A 15,456-nucleotide genomic window follows, 5' to 3' on the forward strand; every position below is an offset into this window, starting at 1 on the left:
AAAATGCTAGTGCATGCTTAGAATTAAAATAGGAGTGTTGGCATCGTATGTTGCATGGACTGCTAAAGCCGTTTTTTCCATCCTTATTCTACGATTTGGGCTTTCTGGATTTAGTGAATCTTAATGTTGCTCACATTCCTATGTAGTTGCTTGATGAAGCAGGTGTTTGGAGCAACCATAAAGGCTTCAGGCTTCTTATGGATGCTTCACAGCTTGATGAATATTTTTCCTGTGCTCTGCTAGGAGGATTTTACATTTAGAATGCCAGTTGAATTTTTGGATGTAGCAAAAAGACTGTAGCTTTCTATATCCTAATTTTAAGAAATATTTATCTTGTATTGGCCAAAGTCTGGCCAAATTGCAAGAGGCCAAAGTGTGGGAAAATGAAACATCATAATGTGGAAGGTAGGCAATTAGAACAATGCACCATAATCTATAGTTACTATTAATCAATTGAAAAAATCACAGCTTTGTGTGACATGGTAAACTTTATCTGATTATCAGCAACAACATATTTACAAGTAAGAATCATGATTTTTAAAAACTCTTAAAGAATAATAAAGCTGTTTTAACCAACGTGCTAGCACACTGGCAAGTAAGCTACTGCTCCCTGTGGTTTTGTACTTTATACATCCTCCTCTAAAACATGGCCAAGGGCCTTTCTTCTTAATAAAACAAACTGTGTTTGGTACTAATTTCTAGCTGATTAGTATCTCCAGAGTTCTCCATTCAGTCAATGGCTACCTATGAGTAAGTATTGGCAATGCCACGTATTTTCTTTGTGAAGAGTAAAGCTTTCTCTGTTCTGTTTTGGTCCAACTGCACATACCAAATAGCAAAAACAAAACCATCACCAATTTCAATGATTCAGGGTTGAATTAATTCTGTTTCAAAAGGTGTAATCCTGTAAAGTACCAGATAAATTTTTGTGGGATCTAAAGCTACTCAATTATCTTTTTTCAAAAGTAGGGTAGGAAATGTATTAAACTTTCATCTAATATTGGGCCAGCATTTTATTTTCTTAAAAACTTTGCTTTATGGCCTTTTGTCTTTCTTGGGGATCAAAAGAAGATGTCTGTCTTCTGTTTTTAAATGAAAATTTAATAGAAAATCTGAGTTTAGAGGGAAATAGAGCTTTGTTAGTCTTCAGGCAGTAGCATAATACTACTACTAATTGTGGTAGTATAGGAAGGCTTTAATAGGAGTAATTTATCATAACTGAAGAAGTAATCTGAGCACACAACTACCCTTCATTAGCACCTTTTTAATAATTTCAGGGTCTGCAGGTCAGCATATTTTGCATTGCTCCATTAGAAGTGATGGACCATATTGAAGACCATGATCTGCAGCTTTATTAGAAAAATCGGTTCTTTATCAGCTTGCTGTAAATAGGCAATACAGCACAGTTGACTGGAAGGGGAGGGAGAAAAAAATAAACTATCTCCCATGTCTTCATCTATGAGAACTAAGGCCTGTCTGCCACTAGAGGGTGAGACAACTACAAACCAAACACTTAAGTCTTAGTCATTCCAGTAGAGGGTACAAATGAGAGTTAATGTGCAGACAGGACCTTGGTTATTCATATCTAGGAGTAGCGAGTACTCACATGCTTAATGCCAGAGCTGCAAAAAAATATGGGAACAGTCTGTGATAACAAACGAGGGCGGGGGGCGGGGCGGGGGGGATAATATTTATACAATAGATTTTTGGGCCTTGGAAGGCATAGTTACAAAAAATAAGTTCTGATCTTGATTCAAGTACTGATTCAAACTGTTTTGCTTCAAGAACTACTTCTTGCTTAAAATGCCTTCCTTTTAGTAAAAAATCTGAAAGAAGGTCTAGCGTCCTGCTTGCCTTTGATCTACACGATGTATACTGAAGATTTTCTTAGTTGCTTTCTTGTAGTCCTTTGATTTTTCTAACATTTATTTTCTTTTACAACAAGATGGTCTGATGCAGTGGCCCTGGCCTGTCTTTCAAAACTGTGAATTAATTGTTTCATGTCATTCAGTATGGCTACGCATCTTGTCCTGGCAGAAAGCACTAATTCCTACTAACATGTCTAATGTTTCTCAACTAAACATTTGACAAATACGGCATGTTTTGATGCTTGCAGAGTCTCTTGGAAGGTCCTTTTCTCTGAAGACTTCCCTAAACCACAAAGAAAATATGCCATTCACATTTCAATTTATAAAAGCTACTCTTAAATCAGATTTAACAAATCAATATGCTGTTTCTTCAGGAACAATATTTCCTGATTTAAAACAAAAATCAAGTCCCACAGTGTACTGTAACATCAAGTGATTTCTTTTTTGTTCTTACAAAGCTCTCTGAAGAATTCTCTTTAAATATGTTTTGACAATGCCTGCTGCCTTGTTACTCTGTTTCAACAATCAGAAGGTCCAAATTCAACTTCCTTCTTTTCCCTGAAGAAAGACTTTGATATTGAGTTAAAAAAAAAAACCCAAACGACGAAGGGCGTGTATGGGGTCAGGAGAAACAAAACTATGGGTCACTAAGTGGTAGTAAAGGAAGAGGCAAAAGAGAAAAAAGAGTAAATATTGTAGGAGAAAATACTAAGTATCATAGACAGTTCTAAACTATTACCTGGGAGACTTTAGTAACTTATTCAACTTACCTTAAATGAAAGACAATTTTGGCAAGAATTAGAGTGAAATGTTGAGATTCTAGTCTAGTTAGAAAAGGGCAGCATTTATCTTTGTTTAGGGAATTACAATTTTGTGCTACAGAATGATCACAATTTTGTGAATTAAACAAAACTAACTCTGGAGTTTGAAGTTACATGTAGGATTTCACACTTTCTGGCCTAAAAACTTTGCATGCTCAGGCTTAGCTGCATGCCCAGATTTTGTTGGCTGCATACTTAAAGCATAAAACCAGTCCTTACTGAACCTTGTTGAAATAAATAGAGTTTAAGAACGTATTAAGCCAATGTTAATAGAAACTCACTCTGCTGTTTATGTTGGTTTACTCATGGTTCTTGTATAATATTTGCGTAACTTCAGAGAAACTGTAGAACGATTTCCCCCCTTTTTAAAAAAGGGATTGTTAGAGCAATGAATGCTTGATATTCTTCATTTTTTGAGGATATTAACTGAAAGGAAACAAATGATGACATACCCTTGTGCTGACATTAAAAATCCCTGGCCCCTTTCTATGGGCTCTTTTCTTTTAGTGTCCTAAATACCATAGAAGTAATAGAGCGTTTACAGTTGGAGGCAATGATTGCTCTCTTCATTTCAGAAGTGATTTTGAACTCAATCAAATAATTTTAACCCTCAAGCCTATCCAAAACCTTTACTGGGAGGTACAAATGAAACTACACAGGACAATCAGTTAGAATATTGTTTTGCTGCTCTGAATATCCCATGAAATGCTAAATGCATTCTTTTATTACAACACTAGCATATTTAGCACAGTTCCTTATTCTAAATAGTCTTTAGCATCCTTCTGCTTCATGGTTTCTATGGGATTTGGAGCTATCCAAACACTTTGCATGAATACATCCCAAACCATTTTTTTCCTGGACAATAGAACATAACTGTTAAGTTGGACAGATTTCCAGTTTCCCCAACTATATCTCCTTCTGTTACAGCAACAGTACTAAATGTTAGCTGCCTACTAGTTTCTAAGGCTCAGAGCCAGACCTGATGCCAAGTTATATAATTAAACTTACTACTAAATTCAATCACATTCACTATCAGTCTCAAACTCCTATTAGCAGAAAGGCCCTTTCAATTGAGTTGCAAGAGCCATGATTTGATTTTAAGGAAAAGCTTGAGATAGAACCTAAAACAAGGACCAGGCTTTTTAAGGCACTGCTGCTATCTCATCCTAGAATCAAAATGCCAGAGGCCAAAAAAACACATCTGTATGACACCTGAAAATGGCGTCGGGTGAGGGTTGGTGCTGTTTAACTTGATTAATAGGAAAACAATAGTAGAATTCCTAGAAATGTCCCTTAGCTGAAGGACCCATGCAAGAGAGAAGAGACTTCAGGCATGGCTTGTTCTCTTCCCATTCTTCCACTGCTCACATGTACCTACTCGTACCTGAACAGACTTGTTACATTGCTGTAACAGAACTCATTTAGGGTATGCAATGGAGGGGCTTTGAGGCTACAGTAGGGGGAATGATTTCCCCAAACCCAGGCCTGACTCTGTGAACACTCATGTCACCATGGTATGGGTGGTAGAACCATATGCTTCTGCATTTTTTCCAGCTTCTTTCAGATTAGTAACTAAATTAAAGCTGTTTATATGTTTTCTTGCAGCACTTCTGCAGGCTAGCACAAACAGTAAAACCAGAGAAGATTAAGACAATGGGCCAAATCGTGACCATGGTTGTACAGGATGAATTGGGAAGAGGAGGTTTAAAATCTATTTTTACTCATTTGTTTTTTGTGGTATGACACTAAAGCCCAACAAAAAATTTTTTCAGTTCTCATTCTATTTTCTTTTTCCAGCCAGCTCCAGCTCCAGGCAGAAGAAAGGTTTAAATAAGGTAGTTTAGTAGGAGGAAAGCTTCTGGAGGGAAACTCTCCTACTATGAATCTGACACACTTATAAGCTTTTGTGGGAAAGGAATTATTCTCAAATTTAAAAAACCTCATCAAACTATTGGCTATGAAACTTCTAGACAAATACAGCTAGTGCTCAAAATGCACTCCCTCTGTATTGTACACTAAGAAAAAACACAATGGCTTAGTAATTTTTTTTTAAATATACATGTAAGGAGCTGGTTTTGTACTGCACTGTACCTTGGGGAACCATCTACTGTGCAAGCTCAGCTCAAACTTTAAAAATGTTACCGTTGCAGACTGTCAAGTTTTATGTCCACTTTTTGCTTACTTTGGGGGAAAACCCCTAAAGTTCTTCACGATGTTGTAAGACCCTGCAGTGTAAGTAGAAAGTGTATTCCTACAATACAGACTAAAAGAACAAGTCATACTAACTTTGACACATGATGTATGTTTTAATGTCTGAGGTCTGTTATTACAGAATATATGGAATGCTAAGGCATCTGCACCAAGGTTAATGAAGTTCACAACACGCATGCATCACAATGTTAATATAATTAATGAAACTGTATTTTGAACACTGTATACCCTATTATATACTTTATACAATCCATTCAATTCAAAATAACTGCACTAGTTAAGTATTTCTCAGTTTTTGCTAGAAACAGACTACACCTAATTAGGACACTATGGATGAAACATTATTGTTTACTAATGGTATATTGCTGGTGCATTTGGATAAGTATTGTACTCTCATTGCATATTAATGAAGATAAGATATAAAGCATCTAGGGATATGGGTAAGCAGGCTGTAAATACCAGATACATAGGCATAGTAGAAACATTGACGGGACACAGAGGTTAGAATGAACCGCCATCTACAGGTGAAGCAGTACTGATCAACTTAAAAACAATTTTTGTCCCTAAATTGAGATAATTTTGTGAAACTTCCTATATATGCATTATCGACAGGGGAAATAAAGCTCAGATCTCGCAAAGAAAATGGAATTCTACTGCCAACTATTAATATTGGCTATTTACTTACAAATGCCTTCATATTAACCTGAAGTTCAATTGCTAATAAATGGGAGAAACATAAATCAAGTATCCAGTGGTGGTGCTAGGGGCTTGCAAAGGTAACCACGAATCCAAAGGTGCCTGTTATTGGGAGCTGAATCTTACCATTTAGACATTCAGTGTGTATTTCTTGCCTATGCGTTTAACTACAGATGTTCTGATGTCCGCTATGGCTGAACCCTAAAGAACTATAAAATGTGAATATTATTTATGCTGCGTGCTTGGAAAAAAGTAATAATATGTAAAAGTAACACAGCATTTCTGTACCCTAATCTCTCTAAAGGCATCACTCAGTCAGCGAAGCATGCGGTGGCAGCAACGGGAGTGCAAGCAACCAGGAGCAAACAGGGCATGGCGCATCAAAGGGTGCGGCATGGCAGTTCAGACGGAGCGAGCAGGCAGCTAGCGAGCTCTCCTTGTGGTCTGTGCTCTCCCGGAAAAGACTTAGCCACGGTCTCCAATCGGACAACAGCCATTGCCAGAAGGGATGTGGCGATACAGACGGAGCTCCCACTAAAACATGCAGCCACCCAGGTCTCTGGCTGCAGGGAGTGCCAGAGCCTTGTTCTGGTGATGGAGGGCTCCCGAGGCAACACCCGCATGAGGTGCGAGCAGGTGGAGTTTCTGCTCAGCATGGTGGCAGAGCTGAAAGAAGAAGTCACAAGACTGAGGAGTATTAGGGAAGGTGAGAGGGAGATAGACTGGTGGAGCCACTCCCTACCATCCCTGAGACGAGCACACCAGATGGAAGCATCAGGAGGAGTGGCTCCCCTGCCCTCATGCCACCAGGCAGAGGGAGGGGACCCAAGAGTCAGAGGAGGATGGATGCAGATCCCTGCTCAGCACAGCAGGCTATTCCTCTCCTGGCTGACTTTGCCCCTCCCCCAGGTGCCCTTACGCAATAGGTATGAGGCTCTAGAACCCTAGGGCCAGGAGGATGAAGATACGGACAGTGATCTACTCAAGGGGTTGACTAGGGGGAACCAGTCAGCCCCACGCATTACAATGGCCACTGGTAAGAAAAAAAGAAGGGTAATTGTTGTAGGCGACTCCCTTCTGAGGGGAACAGAGAGCCCGATATGCTGTCCGGACCCATCCCATAGGGAAGTCTGCTGCCTCCCTGGGGCAAGGATAAGACACGTTACCAGGAAGCTCCCTAGGCTGGTAACAGTGTCCGATTATTATCTGCTAGTTGTTGTTCAGGTCGGCAGTGATGAGGTGGCTGACAGAAGTACAAAAACAATCAAAAGGGACTTCAGAGAACTGGGGCGATTACTTGAAGGATCAGGAGCGCAGGTAGCGCTTTCCTCCATCTCGTCAGTAGCTGGGAGGCACATGGAAAGGAACAGGAAATCCCATCTCATTAACATGTGGCTCAGAGGCTGGTGTCAGTGGTGGAATTTCGTGTTGGTTTTTTTCTTGACCATGGGGCAGTTTACCTGGGGCCTGCTGGAGACAGATGGGGTTCACCTGTGTCCTAGTTTCAGCTGGGAGAGAGTTCACCTTCTTTGTAGTAGCTAGTATGGGACTATGTTTTGGATTTTTGCTGGAAACAGTGGTGATAATGTGGAGATGTTTTAGTTGTTGCTAAGTAGCGCTTACACTGGTCAAGGACTTGTTCAGCTCCCCGTGCTCTGCCGGGTGCACAAGAAGCTGGGAGGGGGCACAGCCGGGACAGCTGACCCAAACTGACCAAAGGGATATTCCATACCATATGATGTCATGCTCAGTATATAAAGCTGGGGAAGAAGGAAGGGGGGGACACTGGGAGTGATGGCGTTTGTCTTCCCAAGTAACTGTTACGTGTGATGGAGCCCTGCTTTCCTGGAGATGGCTGAACACCTGCCTTCCCATGGGAAGTAGTGAGTGAGTTCCTTGTTTTGCTTTGCTTCCGCACGCAGCTTTTGCTTTACCTATTGAACTGTCTTTATCTCAAACCATGAGTTACCTCACTTATACTCTTCTGATTCTCTCCCCCGTCCTACCAGGGGGGAGTGAGCGAGCGGCTGCATGGTGCTTGGTTGCTGACTGAGGCTAAACCACGACAACCTGTTGCAAAGGGGAAAAAGGATTCTGGCTCAGGAGTTAGCAGGCCTCATTGAGAGAGCTTTAAACTAGACGCGAAGGGGAAAGGGGATAAAACCAGTCTTGCTAGGGATGAGCCTAGGGGTGGCATGCCTGTGTTGGAAAAAAGATCAATAGCTCCGCTGAAGTGCTTCTACACCAATCCACGCAGCATGGGCAATAAACAGGAGGAGCTGGAAGCCATTGTGTGCCAGGAAAACTATGATGTGGTCGCCATCATGGAAACATGGTGGGATGACTCACAGAACTGGAGTGCTGCAATGGATGGCTACAAGCTCTTTAGAAGGGGTAGGCAAGGAAGGAGAGGTGGAGGGGTAGCCTTATAAGCTAGTGTTTTGACTTTCTAGAACTCAACAATGGTAATGATAAGGCTGAGTGCTTTATGGGTAAGGATCGGGGGAAGGCCAATAAGGCAGACATCCTGGTGGGAGTCTGTTATAGACCACCCAACCAGGATGAGGAGACAGGTGAAGTACTCTACAAGCAGTTGGCTGGAGTCTCACAATCTCTAGCCTTTGTTCTCATAGGAGACTTCAACTTACCAGATATCTCCTGGAAATACAACAGAGCAGAGAGAACAGTCTTGCAGGTTCCTGGAGAGTGTGGGAGATAACTTCCTGACGCAGCTGGTAAACAGCAGGTCCAGCGGGCACCTCCCCTGGTCGGCTCGCTTATGAACAGAGAAGGCCTGGTGGGTGATGTGGTGGTCAGAGGCTGTCTTGGGCTCAGTGACCATGATATGATACAGTTTTAATTTCTTGGAGCAGTAAGGAAGAGGGTCAGCAAAACCACTACCCTGAACTTCAGAAGGGCAGACTTTGGATTGTTAAGGAGTCTGGTTAACAGAGTCCCTTGGGAGGCAGTCCTGAAGGGCAAAGGAGTCCAGGAAGGCTGGATGTTATTAAAGAAGGAAGTCTCAAAGGCGCAGGAGCAGGCTGTCCCCGTGTGCAGTAAGTCGAGCAGGTGGCAGGGAAGACCGGCTTGGCTGAATAGGGAGCTTTGGCTGGAACGCAAGAAAAGGAGAGCTTACCGCCTTAGGGAGAAGGGGCAGGTGACTCAGGAGGACTGCAAGGATGTTGTGAGGTTATGCAGGGAAAAGATTCGAAAGGCGAAGGCCCAGCTGGAACTTAAACTGGCCACTGCTGTTAAAGATAATAAAAAATGTTTTTATAAATATATCAGTGACAAGAGGAGGGCCAGGGAGAATCTCCCTCCTTTGTTGGATGCAGAAGGGAACTTTGCCATGAAAGATGAGAAGGCTGAGGTACTTAATGCTTTCTTTGCCTCTGTCTTTAACAGTCAGACTGGTCATCCTCAGGGTTGTCAGGCCACCGTGCTGGGAGATGGGGAGATAGTATGCAGAAGGAAGTCCCAGTTGTTGAAGAGGTGGCAGTCACTGACCTGCTCCTTCACCTGGATGTTCACAAGTCCATGGGGCTGGATGGGATCCACCTGAGGATACTGAGGGAGCTGGCGGAGGAGCTCGCCAAGCCACTCTCCATCATTTATCAGCAGTCCTGGTCAACTGGGGAGGTCCCAGATGTCTGGAAGCTAGTAAATGTAATGCCCTTCTACAAGAAGGGTTGGAAGGAGGATGTGGGGAACTACAGGCCTGTCAGCCCGACCTCGGTGCTGGGAAAGGTCATGGAGTGGATCATCTTGAATGCTATTATGTGGCACATGCGGGACACCCAGGGGATCAGGCTCAGCCAGCACAGGTTTATGAAAGGGAGGTCATGCCTCACTAACCTGGTCTCCTTCTATGATAAGGTGACCTGCTTAGTGGATGAGGGGAAGGCTGTGGACGTTGTCTACTTGGACTTTAGTAAGACCTTTGACACTGTCTCCCACAGCATTCTCCTAGAGAAGCTGGCTGCTCATGGCTTGGACAAGTGCACTCTGTGCTGGGTTGAAAACTGGCTGGACGGCCAAGCCCAGAGGGTGGTGGTGAATGCAGTCAAATCCAGTTGGCGACCGGTCATGAGTGGTATTCCCCAGGGGCTGGTCCTATTCAGGTCCTATTCCTATTGTTGATCTGGATGAGGGGATTGAGTGCACCCCCAGTAAGTTTGCAGATGACACCAAGCTGTGTGGAAGTGTCGATCTGCTGGAGGGCAGGAAGGCCCTACTGAGGGACCTGGACAGGCTGGATCATTGGGCCAGGGCCAATGGTATGAGATTCAACAAGGCAAGGTGCCAGGTCCTGCACTTTGGTCGCAACAACCCCATGCAACACTACAGGCTTGGAGGAGTGGCTGGAGAGCTGCCTGGAGGGAAAGGACCTGGGGGTGTTGGTTGACAGCCGGCTGAACATGAGCCAGCAGTGTGCTCAGGTGGCCAAGAAGGCCAATGGCATCCTGGCTTGTATCAGGAATAGTGTGGCCAGCAGGAGCAGGGAAGTGATCATGCCCCTGTACTTGGTGTTGGTGAGGCCACACCTCAAGTACTGTGTTCAATTTTGGGCCCCTCAGTACAAGAAGGACATTGAGGTGCTGGAGCGTGTCCAGAGAAGGGCAACAAAGTTGGTGAAGGATCTAGAGAGCAAGTTTTATGAGGAGCAGCTGAGGGAGCTGGGGTGGTTTAGTCTGGAGAAGAGGAGGCTGAGGGGAGACCTTATCACTTTCTACAACTACCTGAAAGGATGTTGTAGTGAGGTGGGGGTCAGTCTCTTCTCCCTCGTAACAAGCAATAGGATGAGAGGAAATGGCCGCAAGCTGCACCAGGGAAAGTTTAGGTTGGACATTAGAAAAAACTTCTTCACCGAAAGGGTTGTCAGGCATTGGAACAGGCTGCCCAGGGAAGTGGTTGAGTCTCCATCCCTGGAGGTGTTTAAAAGAAGGGTAGACGTGGTGCTTGAGGATATGATTTAGTGGTGGACTTGGCAGTGATAGGTTAGCGGTTGGACTCGATGGTCTTAAGCGTCTTTTCCAACCTTAATGATTCTATGATTTTTTAACAGGTAGCTTGAGCTTGGAATTGGTTTAACAAGGAGCAGAACTAGTGAATGCTGTTTTCCTATGAATTTGTCTTGTGACTGACAATGAAGTACAAATGCTGTTCCAAACTTCTGGAGTGTTTCTTTCCTGTGTGGATTGCAGCTGATGTGCTGTGGCTGCCTTTCCCACCAAAGGGGCTGCTACTCACAATCTATTTTACAACATTTACATATTATTAACAAGATCAAAGACTACTTTTCTGCTGGGCAATGGATGCAAAAGTTATTAGGAGAGGGCAGGCAGATGACATAAATCTTGCTTCCTTAGAGAACTTGTCCCAGACATTAAAATTCTGTTAATCCTTTGATTCCTAATGGATTTTGCAACAACAAAATCTGGCAGATTCTTTATTCATGAGGGTAGACCCTATTACCCACTCAGGGAAGAAAAAGTGCTAGCCCATTATTTTGGTTGTTAACTGTTACTATTTAGTAAACGCTCCAAGTACTGTAGGGAAATCAGGAGATGCAGTCCCAGCCCCAAGGACCTTCCATACTCAGGTACTGAACTTGGGCGTTCAGTGTTTGGTACCAGTTAGGCAGATGTAAAGGACAGTATCTGACTCCAGCTGTTCTACAAGAGATGGTACTACCTTTTCCTGCAATTTAGCCCTTGGAGTTTCCAAACGACTAAGGCCAACCCTTGCCTTTATGTAGTGATATCGTGATCTATTTTTCCATAAAAAGCAATGACCTGTATGTGTCTTGTGCAGGGAATGTAGTAAGGCCTGTGATAACGAAGAATGGGAGGGAAGGAAAAGGAACAAAGGGTGGCTGAACACTGCTGTCTGGGGCATGACAAACAGGCAAAGGAGAAAAACCTACACATGGTAGCTAAGTCTGTCACTGGAGGAGAAAAGCAAGTTGTATGACCAGGGTAATGCTGGAGAGCAAACCACATTCTGAAAAGAGTGGGGTTTTTTATACTCTAATGTGTAACCAAATCGATTGTTTAAATGAGATGTGTATTGAGAAGGAAAGATTTTTCCGAAAGACTTTGAAGTGTTGATCTGTGCAAATCTTGGCAAAAGTTTCATCTGTTTAAAAGTATTATGTAAATACCTTTCTACAGTTCAGAAAAACTTTCAGGTAAATGTGCTCAAGCTCTTGAAAGAAGATATCTGCACATACACTGACTGATTCAGTGCACAGAACTACTTATGTGCAGATGAGCTACAAAACATACTGTTTCTTTATGCTGCATGGAGATTGAGATTTATAAATAAATAAAACTATTGGCAGATCATGAGATCTGGGATCAGTATATTCTTTTTTGTAACTATTAACAATTGGGATAACCTAAACATAATAAGGACAAAATAGAAACAATTAGTTGACTCCATTTTCATCTATGATTAATTCCATTTGGTAACACTCTTTTACCAAACATGGGTGTATCTGAGTTCTGTGTTTTGGAGGAAATGTGAACTGAGACAAATTTGTCATTTAAGTAACACTGAATGTTTTGAAGCAGTCAACATATGGCAATTAAAGGTGGCAAAAATTAATAATTAAAAAATAAATTTTTTTAGAGCACAATAATTTCATAATAATGAAAATGGAGATAAGATTTTTCTTGGGGGGAATGACTTTCAGTCCTCTCAATGGTTAGAGAAACAAGTATCATGGAGATGTTGGTATGCTTCCCCCTGTATCAAATCTTTCAAATGAATGAAGCAGCACAAAAGATTTAAGTTGGAATAGAAGTAGTGAAATATCTCAGAATAATAGAGTATTACTGGCAGCTCTCTGCTCTGGCCTACTGATGTCAAAGTGAATGATGGAGGCATTGTGTCAGTTTTAAGAAATCAATGCAGGATAAAACAAGTGGCAGTTAGAAATGGTTAACTGAAAAAAATGTAAGAAGGAGCAGACTGATATAGCAGAAAAATGTATGAGAAAGAAGAAAAGAAATCTGGTAGTTTTAGTGGATCTGCTATTTAATAACTGGAAATAAGTTTGGTTAGGACTGCTTTCCTGTGTTAGGTGTCCTGGAGTCCTTTTTTGGGAGGTGTAGACAGAGGTCATGGAAGTCATAACTGAATAGAACAAAATGGGAAGGAATAGTAGTAGAGCAATCACCACTTTTAACTGCTGTGAAGTGTGCCCTGAATCTGTCAGCAGGATTTCTGTTTTTGTTTTTAAGAAGAAAAAGTACAGCAAACCAGATCAAACCTAACACTTTTTGTCTGGGTCCCCATCATTCACCAGAGGAAACGACAAACTCATTTTATGTGATTTTTATGGCTATCCCTTCCCCCTTCCCCTCAATTCTGTTTTATTCATTAATTGCAATTCTCAGGTTTTGTTCCAAGCTTCTTAAACTGGATTATCACCTTTTCATTCCAATATTCTCTCCTAGTTGCCTATAGTTATCACTACCTTTTTATAAGGGTTGATTTCATAACCTTTTGATCTGCTTTAGTACTTCACTACCCATACTTTATAACACAACCATAATTATTTTTCCTTATGAAGAAATTCAATTTTGTTTTCAAGCTCCTGAAAATTTTTAATTTAAATGGCCTAAACGTTCACTGAACACTGTTTATGGCCAGTCTTACAAACACTCAGTTAACTGTAGTTAAGCCCAAGGTATTTTCAAGTTCCAAAATTAGACTTATAAAGGTTCATACAGGGGGAGTGACTCGTACAAGGTTGCAAATAGAAATCACAAAGGGGAACATTTAAATGAAGAATTCTTTAAAAAAATATAAACAATTTTGCAATTTAGAGCAGGAAAAAAAGAAGAAAAGGAAAATCTACAAAGATGTTAGGGCCATAGGAGCAAGACTGAAATGCTTTTAAAAAGTCATGACCTATTGTGGGGTCAAATGGCTGACATGTGACCATACACTGTCAGCATGGCTCTGTTACTTCTTGGCCACACCATGATGTAGAAGTTCAGTATAATTGAGAGGGAATGTGACTTCATTAAAGATGCTATTTCTCAGCAGCCACACTAGATATTTATTTCCTTTGTTAAGGTAAAAATACATTTTAACAAAAACGATATAGTTCATGCTTCACTCTTCTATTGTGCTTTAGGCCTTAATAACACCTGAGGCTAAATGTTCCCAACAGTTTGGAGTAAGCCGCCTTCTTTCTCTTTGCCCTTCTTTCTTTTTCCCATGCTGCAGATGGCTGTTTTGTGATTTGGGTCTTTTAGACTGAAAAAAAGACAGTTAACAGAGGCACTGGATAGATTACAGATCTCCAGTAAATTACATGAATGTGATGTTTATAGCACCATTGGTCCTACCATATTAACAAGGGTTTTACAGTGAACTCTCAGTAGAGGAATTAATGAACAGCAATTTTTATTTTTAAGATTTAACTATGAATGATGCTTAGTCTTAGGAGTAAAATTTGGTTTAGAAGATTGGTGTTCAGGTTTCAATATAACTTTGTCATGATTAAGCCATACCATAGGTTGAACACTAAACTTTGAACTTCACATAGCACAACTAAATCCTCACATCAACACTGGTCAATCACAGTATACAGTTTTTAAAGAAAAATACCACTGTAATCCATGGAAGATAGAGAAACATTTATCCAAAGAAAACTATAGCAGCAACTCCAGGAAATAGCTTTTGAAACTTAATTATGTCCAAAGGGAATAGACACATTCATTGGTGCCCTTATGCTATATGGGAGTTAACCATCAGATAATAGGTGCATTACCTGTCATGGCTTATTGCTTAACGATTATGTCTACTTGATACGAGTCGGAATTATGCACAAACAATATTGAGTCTTAAGTGCTTTTGAACTTGTGAGACAAAATTGTGTCTTCAGATCTCTGGTAAGGGCCTGGTTGGACTACCTGGTTACTAGCTGGTGACTAAGATAGTATGATGTTTTTAGTACTAGATATGTTTATATTCAGTTTTCCCTTTACAATTCCTTGTGCTGCTGGATTTTGGTCTTAATATTCCCTTAGAGTATGTCTTTGGTTTTGATATATTTCCTAAAAATTAGGGTTGCATTACGTAATTTACTAGTTTAATTTTTTGCCTTAGTTCATGAAGTGTTTTGTCATTCAGGTTATGAAGAAAAATAAAGGCAACTTGTCTTCTGGACCTATTTTTCTGTGCAAAATAATAAAATAAAGGTAAACAAAAAAAGGAAAGGCAAATTGTCCTGAAAGAAACAACATCTGAATACTAATTTTTCAGAACATTGGTACTAACTGCAAGAATAGAAAAGAAAAATAAGAGTACTTTCTGGGGTCTTTAAAAAAGACTGGCCTCGAAGATTTTTGGAAGTGAAAATTAAATTTGGCAGAAGAAATGTAAGGCTCAACTACCTGCTAAAACTTGTCAACTCTTAATTTTACATCTGTTGTTGATCGCACTGCAGGCTTGATAATATGTTTATGATCGTGTCACTGCAACGGAAGAGGCAATGTTAAATTGTCATGTCTAGTCAAGTAGGGGGCTTGGTTTTTCATGTATATTTGATGACAAATGATCCCACTGAAGCATACCTGGTGTACTGCAGTAGTACCCTTACAGAAAGGACTTGTGTTTAGTTCTGTTATTCTCTGCTGCCTCAGGCATAAGCTTCTCTGATCTCTCAAGGTATTTTAAACAAAGTAGAATTACAGTTATACAGACAATTAATAAAAGAATATTTTCATCTGTAATCCCACTTTTGTCTTAAGGGTTATCATTTAGCATCTGAATAAGAGAAGCCCTACCCATAACTGCTGGATACTGGCAAATAATTACTCATTGTTCAGGGTAAGTAAAGA

The sequence above is a fragment of the Phalacrocorax aristotelis genome, chromosome 6 (assembly GCF_949628215.1).
Source record: "Phalacrocorax aristotelis chromosome 6, bGulAri2.1, whole genome shotgun sequence".
NCBI lineage: Eukaryota > Metazoa > Chordata > Aves > Suliformes > Phalacrocoracidae > Phalacrocorax > Phalacrocorax aristotelis.